This window comes from Pinus tabuliformis, chromosome 3_2 (genome assembly GCF_031772625.1).
Source record: "Pinus tabuliformis cultivar Carrire ecotype Pingquan chromosome 3_2, CPIR1, whole genome shotgun sequence".
NCBI classification, from domain to species: Eukaryota; Viridiplantae; Streptophyta; class Pinopsida; order Pinales; family Pinaceae; genus Pinus; species Pinus tabuliformis.
Genome location: NC_142302.1, coordinates 69,606,318 through 69,618,096, shown reverse-complemented (window position 1 = coordinate 69,618,096; position 11,779 = coordinate 69,606,318). Strand labels below are relative to the sequence as shown.

Below are 11,779 nucleotides of genomic sequence, written 5' to 3'. Positions count from 1 at the left end.
TGTAGTTGTTATTTCTCCCATGAGATATGAGCTAGGATTGTTTGCATCAATTCTATATGCCTAGCGAGGTGTGGTAATGTCTTCTGGCCTTTGCCAAAAATAATGGTTTAAGTTTCCATCACCCACCTCTCCATATAGTACATCAGGCTTTGTAAGTCCCTGAACTAAAATTGAGAATTAAAATTCGAATTTGATCTTAGCAGCTGTTTGAAAAATAATTAATTAATTCATCTTAAGTTAATTAGTTGGAGGAAATCAGACATGAAGTCTATGTGAAGACATGTAATAGTTTTCCCTTTGATTGAGGAAGTTATCCCTTAACTAAAGTGATCAGGATGAGTTGTACTTTGAGTTGTAATTAGTTAGCTCAGTCAACTGAGTTAAGTCTAGTTAGATTAGTTCCAACAGTTTTCGGAACTGATTGTAAGTTCAGTTAGTTAATGCATGCATGCATGTAACTACTGCACTTCAGATAACTAAATATTCTCTCATAAATAACTCATGCATGTCAGTTTAGTCAGAGACCCAGTTGAGATCAGAGGAAGGGACAATGTACTATCAGTTGGAGGATTTTTCCTATATAGGAAACTCATCCATGCAGAAGGAATTATCTCCTTCAGGATTGCGCAATTACTTCTGAGTTTGGTGAGTTGTGTGAGAGGTGAATTCACATAGGTGGCAGCATTGGACCCCAGGAGAAACTGCGCAAGGAAATAGGAGGCTTGGAGGGCAGAGGAGAAGGTTTGTGAGAAGCCTTTGACTATCTATGAGAAACAGAGGGATTGTACTGAGAGCTAGACAGCTTGTGAGCTAAAGCTTTGTGTAATCCAGACATATTTCCACTTATATGATAATACAGAGATCCGGCTTTTTAGCTGAGGCTTTTCCCAGAGTATTCTTCTGTGTTTCATGTGTATGATTTCTTTTTCTCTTGATATAGCTCAAATTGATTAAGCTTCCGCAAAGTTTGATAGTAGAAGTAGATCAAGTATTTTTCTTTAGTTACATTGCATTATCAGGAGATCTACGATGAAATTTCTACATGGTATCAGAGCAAAGGTGATCAAAGCGGAGAACAATATAAAAAGAAGGGAGAAGTTAGAAGTTTGAAGTTCTTGATCATAGAAATCGAATTCTTATCACATCTCAAATTTCACTAATGGCGTTCAATGGTTTGAGACTTGAGTATGCCCTGGATGGCAGCTCGAATTATATAGCCTGGAAGGATCGCATGGAAGCGGTATTAGAGGACAACGGTTTGAAGGACTTCATTGATCAAGAAATCCCCAAGCCAGTAGCTGCTAATGCCCAAGAATTGGCAGAATGGAATAAATGTGCAACTAGAGCGAGGAGAATCCTTCTGGAGGGAGTTCGAGACCACGTAGTCTCGAGTCTCCATGGAAGGAGACACCATTTTCAATGTCGAAAACATTGAAAGATCTATATCAAAACAACAACGATCAAAGGAAGCTGATGTTGAAATACAAGCTTCAGAAAATTAAGTGTGAAAAGGGCAACATGATCTCCACATATCTGAACAAGCTCACCACCTGTAGGGATGAGCTTGGAAGTGTAGGGATTTTTGACAATCAATGATGACATGGTGAGTCTTGCTCTGCTCGGTCTTCCTAAGAGCTGGCATAGCTACCAAGACTCGGTAAATGGAAGAGAGAAACTGCCAGATTGGGAACGAATTTGGTTGGATCTGATGCAACAGGAGATAAGTAGAAGCACTAGAGATGGATCTTCATCAAAGCAATATGATGAAGAAAATCTAGCCTTAGCGAGTAAGGCGAGGAAAGGGAAAGGGAAGGCGTCCCATTCCAAATCCAGTTCTTCCCATGGTGGGAAGAAGTTTGAAAAATCGAAAATGAGATGTTTTCATTGTCATGAGGTGGGCCATTATGCCACGAATTGTCCACAAAAGAAATCCAAGAAGGGATCCTCGAAGGGATCAGATGGTGAGGCAATGTCTTCACAGTTCAAATTGGATTTCTCTCTCATCGCATGCATGGTTTCATCCATGGTGGGATGTATTTGGTACCTGGACAGTGGAGCTTCATTCCACATGACCGCGACAAGAATCTTTTCAGTACCTCGAAGGAGAAATACCTTCAGATACTCATAGCGATGGGTAATGATGAAAAGTATAGTGTTTCAGGTGTGGGAACGGTTTCTTTTCAGAGGGAGCACGGAGCTCGCATTACCTTGACATATGTGAAGTATGTGATAGGAATGAAGAAGAACTTTGTATCGATCGCGATGTTGGAAGACAAAGGCTATGATGTAGTCTTCAATAAGGGAAAGGTTTTCCTTAGACACATCACCACAAGACAGGTGAAGCAGATTGGTTCACAAGTCAAGAATTTGTATGCTCTTGAGGTTCAAGATGCATGCCAGGCCTTGAGGAGCAAGGAAACTGATGGAGAATTTGTGGTTGAGAGGGAGAGTACATTACCTCTCAACATGCAGCACCAGAAGAAGTCTCAGACAATTGTGGAGGAGCCACAATTGGTGAAGCAGCTTCAGGAGGTTGTGGAGCAGCCACAACTAGAGAAGCCGAGAGGAGACCGAGTGGAGGCATCCACTCATGCAGAGACCTCCAGTAGGGGGGAATTTCAAGCCAAGTGGGAAGAGGGATCACATGCATCCATACCTCCAGGTAGGAGGTGGGGCAATGTGGAGTGACAATCCTAAGAAGGTTGAAATAGGGGTAGGATCTTTGAGGTACCCAGCCTCTTTGATTAGACCTTGCTACGGGAGCCCCGATGAGGAGTAGCAGGACTGGCTAAGTGGGTAGAGACAGATGCAGATGGAGTGGCAGAGGAAGCTTCAGCATTAGAGGATGTTTCTAACCCAACATGGAGGTCAGTTGGGAGATCAGTTACTTACTTCTCAGTAACTGAGTTGCAGTGCAACAGTGGGCAGCACGATGCAACATGATGAGAGGAGGTGTAGTGTGGATGCAGTGCTAGGAGATAGGACCAACAGTGACACGGATGTAACAACAAAAATCAGTGTGATTGATGCAATCAGAGATCAAAGTGACAGAGGCTAGAACATTTAGATACTGAAGAGCACAAAGGTGCAGAGTTTTCAGTCGGCAGAGGCAATAGCAGTCAGAGACTTTGATGATAGAGGCATCATTGACATTCAGGTTGGATATTTTTTTGTTCTAGAGTTGTTGGAGCAACAACACTAGGGAGAAGTGTTGCATGCAGAACATTCCAAAGGTTCAGGATCGAGTTCGAGTTGAATGCCTTTCTTGTTGAGAGGGAGTGTTGAAAATAGCAACAAGAAATGTTAAAAATAGAAATGCTATAAATAGCATTTCAGGTACCAGTGTTGGATATAGCAACAAGGAATGATAAAATAGAAATGCTAAAAATAGCATTGCTATAAATAGCATTTCGGGATACATTCCAATTTTAGTTAGTCCCTGAACTAAAATTGAGAATTAAAATTCGAATTTGATCTTAGCAATTGTTTGAAAAATAATTAATTAATTCATCTTGAGTTAATTAGTTGGAGAAAATCAAACATGAAGTCTATGTGAAGACATGCAATAGTTTTCCCTTTGATTGAGGAAGTTATCCCTTAATTAAAGTGATCAGGATGAGTTGTACTTTGAGTTGTAATTAGTTAGCTCAGTTAACTGAGTTAAGTCCAGTTAGATTAGTTCCAACAGTTTGTGGAACTGATTATGAGTTCAGTTAGTTAATGCATGTATGCATGTAACTACTGCACTTCAGATAACTGAATATTCTCTCATAAATAACTCATGCATGTCAGTTCAATCAAAGACCCAGTTGAGAGCAGAGGAAAGGACAGTGTACTATCATTTGGAGGATTTTTCCTATATACGAAACTCGAACATGCAAAAGGAATTATCTCCTTCAGGATTGCGTAGTTACTTCTGAGTTTGGTGAGTTGTGTGAGAGGTGAATTCACACAGGTGGCAGCATTGGACCCCAGGAGAAACTGTGCAAGGAAATAGGAGGCTTGGAGGTCAAAGGAGAAGGTTTTTGAGAAGCCTTTGACTGTCTATGAGAAGCAGAGGGATTGTGCTAAGAGCTGGATAGCTTGTGAGCTAAAGCTTTGTGTAATACGGACATATTTCCACTTGTATGATAATACAGAGATCGCAGTTTTTATCTGAGGCTTTTCCCAAAGTATTCTTCTGTGTTTCATGTGTATGATTTCTTCTTCGCTGTTATATGTGTTCTGATTGATCTAGCTCAAATTGATTAAGCTTCCGCAAAGTTTGATAGTAGAAGTAGATCAAGTATTTTGCTTTAGTTACATTGCATTATCGGGTGACCTACAGTGAAATTTATACAATGATAACTAAAATAGAAGGAAAGTCATGCTACTTTACTTCACACTGTTATTTTTACTTCACACTCTTTTTTGCTTATTTTCCCGAAGATTGATCGTGGCTCAACTCACATATTTCCATCCACCATTCCACAACCTTTGACTAAATGGATCAGGAGGCACCTTATCCTCATAGCAGTGTTCTACCTTGCTCAACCAAAAGTTTTGAAGCAAAACACAATAATTTTTGCAATCCTTCATATGCAACAAAAATAACCATGGAAAATAAACAAAAATAGTTCATTACTTTAGCAAGGATTGGATTCGAATGAATTATACATGACTTCATTACATAACTTGTGTAACTGTAAAAAGCATTGTAGTATTAAAGAATCCTTTACGCACCTCACGAACATGTGGACCCAATATTTAGGAAGTGTTCTCACATTTGCAACATTGTATTTGTCAATAGTGGACTGAGCTGCTATGCCTGGGAAATGTAACAAGTTGATCATAGAAAAGCTAAGAAACTTATTTAATAAGCATATTTTACTAGTTTGTAACATATGCTTATTAAATAAGAAGAGCCCTCTATTTTAGACTGACCCCAAATAGGGCCATACAATCTTTGAACAAAGAGTTTGATGTTCTTCATTGTTTGCTTGGACTTGTTTGTTATCAATGTAGAATATTTGTAATAAGTTCGAACCCAAGAACTCCAAGATGAGGTCACCGATTGTGATACAACAATTGGAGAGTAATCTTTAGGTGCTATTGGAGGAGAGGCTTGGACTGGAGCAGGAGATGGTTTGGGCTTTCTTACACATGCAGGAACAACAATTGGAAGAAGTTGGTTTTAGCTACCACCAGCATGAAGCCTGGCTAGGACACCCACATCAGGGACATTTTTGTAGGTAATTGGTTATGTATGTTGATAGTTGTCTCTCTCATCTACAAAATTGTCATTCTGATCAGGCCCTCCAATAAGAGCACCATGAAAAACATTGGGATCGATTCCCTTGTTGCTAAACCAAGTGGCATAGCCCCCTCTGTAGGGCATGAAGGATGAGTTTACTTCGTAAGATATGATAGATGAAGCTTTCTGTTGTATTGGATGATGTTAGTTGTTCCCATAGCCAGTTATGTAATCTATCGAATTGTCTTTGAGGACATAATCTATCTGAAATTGAGCAAAGGATAGAAGCTTTGAGGGCTGCGCAAATTCACCCGAGCATTGAAGTTTCTTGTGAGAAACAGTGAGGTAATCAGAGTAAACTATGAAGAGAGAAACTGGATTTTGTTCCATTTTTTCCAAAACAGGAGGCCATCTGGAGTTTTCTGCACAATCCTATTACCTTTTTGCAAGCACGTACGCATGAAAAAATCTACTTTTGCTAATAGTTTTGTAGAATAGCATTACTCTTCCAACTTCTTCCTTACATGAGGTATTTTGAGGTGAGGACCTGAACTCCAGCATACTTGACATCCCAGCTGAATTCAATCATTTTCCATCCCGTTCCAGCTAGAGAAGTGACATTTTCAGTCACATAGTTCATGTAACAATAAGACAGATATCCAGTAGCCTCATGAATCCATGTCGCTACCTAGAGAAGCTCATCTGCATATCTACTCTTAAAGGCATCATACTTTTGTGCAATAGTAATGTTTTTGTCATATTTGCCTTTGTACTTGTAAACAAATGTGAAAACAATTAAAGTAGGTGTGATCAGAGTGCATGAAAACAATTGAAGCAGAACCCATTGTAGTTTATCTTTCTCCGGTGAGATCTTAGCTATGATTGCTTGCATCAATTCTATATGCCTAGCAAGGTATGGTCATGTCTTCTGGCCTTTGCCAACAGTAATGGTCTGAGTCACCATCACCCACCTCTCCATACAGTACATCAAGCTCTATATGTGCCTTGAGGAAATAATCATTCTTCCATTGAATAACCTCCATCGAATGACCCAACTCACCACTACTGGTCAATTTCTTGCCATATTCAATAACACTCCATGAGAACATGGTGACTATGAATGCCATTGGGAGGCCAGATTTAAAATTGTCACAAGTATCATATTATCCCCTCCTACTAGATCCACCCCATTGATTGATCCTTCATGCAGACCATAATCATACCTCCAAGTGACTCTTTAATTGCTAGGAATATTTCCAGATATTTGAGCCTCATAAAACATGATACTCTTGCTCAATGCTGCACCATAATCATGACCATCTCTTACAGCTCTAATGTAGAGCGCCAAACTCAAAACATATAGATATGAATCCAATGCAGAAACTCAATTGAAATAAACTAGATGGACCCACTTCAAATAAGGCCTCTTTGTGATAACCCTAAATTTAGTTATTTACGATAGGATAACATGTAATGGATGAGGAGAAGACAGTTACTGAAAGAATAATGCAACAAGATAAGAGAAAGTTTGGAATCAATCTAAATGTGAATCAAATACAGATATATGAAGACAAAATGTCTTGTCTCAAATCAAGCATATGAGAAGTCATACTCAAAATTAATATCTTGGTGGACTAATGCAGTTCACTACAACAAAAAGAATCCCCAAATGACTAGATCTGAATGTGGGAAAGCTAAGAAATATAAGCTCCACTGTTAGATATTAGGACTACGATTAAAACAGTCCACCATATATATCTATATGCCTCAATACATCATAATTGCATTCATTGAAATTCCCCTCAATTAAAAAAAACTCATAGATTTCCAACAACAAACACCCACAATAATGGACAATGTAACTTCAGCAAAAGAGGCACAACACCCAAAACTAGGCCTACAACTAGAATAAAGCAATACACAACTTATGCATTATAAATATGTAGAGCATTCTACAGAACCAAGTGAGAGAATTTCTTAATTCTTGGTAACCTACACCAAAACATACAACATTATCTGCTAGCATTGCTTAGATATCATGAAGCCACAATGCCCATCGACAGAAGCACTTGAGCAAGGCTGGCATACACACAACGACTATGGACTATGGGCTCTTCTTCTTCACAAAATGAAGAAACAAGGAAAGAGGGATAGCAACAGCTGAGATGAGGAATGAAGAAAGGCTAGAGCAGTGAAGACAATATATGCACAATGTTGGAGGCAATTTCCCAATATCTGATAATTAAGAAAATGTTATATTATTTTATGAAAATATAGTAACTATTTTTCTTTAATGCCATTGACAAACTAGTTCCAAGTTCCCATTGATCTTCCTTCTGACATATCTTCACACTCACTGTCATACCAGTTAGTGCACATTAAATGCCCAAATTTACTTCAATCCCATTGATCCTTGACCTTAATTAATCTCTACCCAACTATATAAAACACCCATTTCATTTTCTCTGCCAGTTTCTCCATTTTCAACATTAGAAACCTAGATGAAGACAAACAGTGAGATCCTGAATTGTTGGCCTCTAACAAAAAAATAACAAAAAATCCCATACATATATCTCAATCCCCTCTGTCCATTACATATGATCACAAATTCATTAAAAATGCCCTTTTTTTTCCAACAACCTTCTACTTTTTTTTCCCTCTGCCAACAATGTAGTTTCTGCTAAGTAGGCTATGTATAAATGGCCTATTAAACACTTATGCTTATGATGAATTTGATATTAGTTCTCCCAACCTTCTAATTTTAGTTATTGTGTTTTTCAAATTAGATGTCGAATTATATAAATGGCCTATTAAACACGTATGCTTATAATGAATTTGATATTAGTTCTCCCAACCTTCTAATTTTAGTTATTGTGTTTTTCAAATTAGATGTCGAATTATACATATGTGTCTTAGATGGTGGGTGATTTAAAAATAGGCTATTAGTCTATGAATTGTTCTTGAGGTAATTCCTTGATAATGGATTGTTGTTACTCTGTTACTTATAATTGTGTCTCTCACAGGGAGTTCGGGTCATGGATTTACTCCACACATCATCACAATTGAAGACATGGAGGTATGTATCTTTCAGTTTCTCTTGGATGGTTGTGCAATTTCTTCGTTTGGAACTCTTTTGTGTTGTGTTTTAGTATAATGGGTCTCATTTCAGTTAAACACACATGAAACAGTGAATGTATATTGAAGTTTCATATTTGAATGAACTTATGAATTAAGTATCTCAATGAGGTCAATCTAGAAAATTCATACTTATTTGTCTAGGTTGTCCAGTCCTAGGGTTTAACATAGGTCTATGTACGTAAAGAGTAATCCATATTTCGACCTCCATTCTGAGGTACTCATTGGATAAGATTAATCCCCATGAAACTTGAGAAGACAATGACAGACCTTTGGTGTTCTGGTTTATGATATTTATACCTTCTAACATACTATGTTCTACACCTTTGATTGTTATGTGTTGGTTCTCAGGTCAATTGGATCTTTATCTGAACCTTAATTTGCTATGACCAAATTCAATTGGAAAAGATTGGGAGGTCGAGGTCCTAGTAACAAGTCTCAAGAATATTTGTAAACTCCCTCCATAACTAACCCTTGTTGTACCATGTGTGAACATCCACCCATGTGTATAATGAACCTTCAACCACATATTTCCTTGATCCATGCTTTAGCAAGTCGAAACCTATGCAATTGACCTACAAATATAATTATCGCTTATGAAGGGAACAAGTGTAAAAATGCACTCCATATGACGTCAAACAATGGTATTAATGAATCCCACAAGCAAAGTGTGTGTGGGGTGGGGTGGGGGGGGGGTGGGGGTGGGGGGGTGGTGGGGTTGGGGGTGGTGCGCATTGCCTTCTCCATTGTTGATCAAATCTGGTGGGCTCAGTGGCATTTGGAATGTGTGCGCATTTTAACACGTGCACCAACACTTGATTACAATCATAAAAAACTTTATTTATAAAGCATTATAAACTAAGTTTTAATATTGCATTTATAAGCAATATAGTTTGGTATTCATTTCTATGAAATAGGCGCGGACTATGCAATTATTTCTTCTCTTGGAAAAAAGTCGTAATTTCCATTAAAGTTTGAAAATTACATCTTGTAGATGCCTTAGCATATGCATATGTGAGGCAAAATACCCTGTCAGTATGTAGATGTACAAAAAACAAAAAATAAACATGTGTTCCACGCAGGGAGCACTGATATATCAATATGGGGGGAAATCATGTTTTCCTCCCATTTTTCTTCTCGACCTTGCGCCACTCCCCTTGAGACGGTATCGTGGGAACAAGTTGAAGTGGATTTTCAGTGCCTGGTCGGGGATTTTCCTTGTCAGAATCAGAGGTGTCTGATGTGTGTAGCCTTTTGGTTCCATTGTTTTCCATTGTGTCTGAAATATTTTCTATTTGTGATTCCATAGGTCCTTGTGGAGATGTCTCCTGGATTTCTGCTTGATTGTTCTCATTGGGGATGGACTCTTCCACCTCAAACTCCTCCTCTTCTTTAGGATCTGGTGGGGGGAAATTCCAACCCTTGTGGTGTTTTCCGGTTTTCTTTTTCCTATGGTTGTCTTTTTTGTATTCTGGGCATGTATTTTATAGATGTCCTGTTTGTCGACGTAGTCTGCACCTAAATGTTGTGTTTTCATAGTCTAGTGTCTGTGTCCAGCTTTGTTGTTTGTGTTTCAGTTGTATGCGATCCGGTAATCCCTTATTGAGATCTACTTCCACACAGATGTGTGCGTATGTAAAAAATCTTTCCTCCACTCTCTGTGTATCCATTTTAATATATCTGCCAATGGAATTGCCTATACATGCAAGAACCTTTTGGTCCCAGAAGTGTATTGGGAGATTATGTAGATGTACCCAAACTGGCATCCTGGAAACAACCATAGTATTGGCATCAAATTCTGGGAACCATGGTGTGATGAAAAGGCCCGAAGATCCCCAGAACCATGGTCCCTCCTATATCACTATGTCTCTTATCTCTGTTGATTGGAATTTGACAATGAAAAACCCTTTGGAGCAGAGGTGAATCTCACAGTGTAGAGTCCATTTTGTGAAAATCCAATGGAATAGTTCAAATGGTTTTGGCCAAAAACCATTGAAATGACAAATGATGGCTTGCGATTCATAATTATTACATACCTCATCTGTTTCTGGTATATCTATTTTTAATTCTGGTGTATAGTTCAGTTGCTCCACTATGTATGGACTAGGTTCTGTTCCAGCCTTCTTTGGAGCTACTGTAGGAGATTTTCCCCCTTGTAAGATGTTCTTGAAAGATATTCCTTCATTTCTGTGTTGTTGTTGTGGCTTTGTGTTGTTTTTTGTTTTTGTGCTTGTCCCATTGCCTCCTTCTATTTGTTTTGTTGAACTGAAAATTGTTGCACCACCTCGCAGTCTCAGATTGAGTGTTATAGTAGATTCTGGCAAATTTTGTAATCCATAATAACTCTACAATCCTGTAGTGTTCTGCCCCCATATAACAGATGTTGTTTTCCATTCGGGTAGCTGATTTAATGGGCAATGATATTCTTCAGGTTCATAACACAGTCTGTAGCATGGACCCAAATCAAGGTAGATTTCCCCGAAGGGGTTTTAATAAAAATTTGAAAGTGATTAGAAGTTACCACGGAGGGGGGTTTTGTGGTCTTCTGGTTCATGCATGGCCGTGCAGCTTCTCTGTCTCCATAATGCTCTGTATTCTGTAGGTACTCCTCTAGCGTCTTGGTGGATTTGGCTAATATTCCGAGGGTTTTGAACAACCTTCGCGGAGAGGTGAGCATTCCTTCGTTACTCACAATCTGGTGCTCCTCGGCTGCCAACAGGAGAGGATTCCCGCGGAATCTGTCGCCTCGGTCTTTCCCTACTCTTTGTTGTTTCAGTCTTTGGGGTTCTGCTAGGTGTGCTCAGTGTCAAAGATGCTTTGAGATAATCGACCACAGCAAAAGTGTCGGTGGCAGTGAAATTTACAATGTTTATTTTTCCATTTCCACCCGTATCAGCCATGGCAATCATCTCAGACAAATATCAAAAAATCAGGGCCTGGCCCATTTTGTCCATGGACCGCGTGAGTTCCGCCACTGTGATGTAGCCCTTACCATCCATGTCCAAGGAGCAGAGTTGCGCCATCAGCTGCCCTTGATTATTCGTGACCTCTATCTTTATTGCGGGGTCAATCGGGCTCTTTAGTTCCGTGAAATTTTTCAGCCCTTGTTCGCGACTGGGTTTCAGTCCCAGGGATCTCAGAAGAAACCCCAGCTCTAATTGCGTCAAGCTTCCGTCTGAGTCAATTTTGAGCCTTGTAATCATCTCCTTCATCTCCTCTATTTGCTCCTCTAAGAGGCTATTCTCGCAACCATTGGTGATTTTGCCTTCTAAGATCTCAGGCCTGAGCCATCATTTGTACACAGACACATGGACCCTAGGTGATCTGCAGTAGATGACAGTGTCGCTGCGTAATTTCTGAGGAGCTCCAATAACCCTGTCCTCGCCATTTTCCAGAACCATCAAGTGTCTA

The 11,779-nt window shown here is 39.3% G+C and overlaps 1 pseudogene; it reads right to left on the bottom strand.

The window, feature by feature from the left end:
• Nucleotides 1-4,852: 4,852 nt before the first annotated feature.
• LOC149179883 (endoglucanase 6 pseudogene) lies at nt 4,853-11,268 on the bottom strand (annotated as a pseudogene).
• Nucleotides 11,269-11,779: the final 511 nt, after the last annotated feature.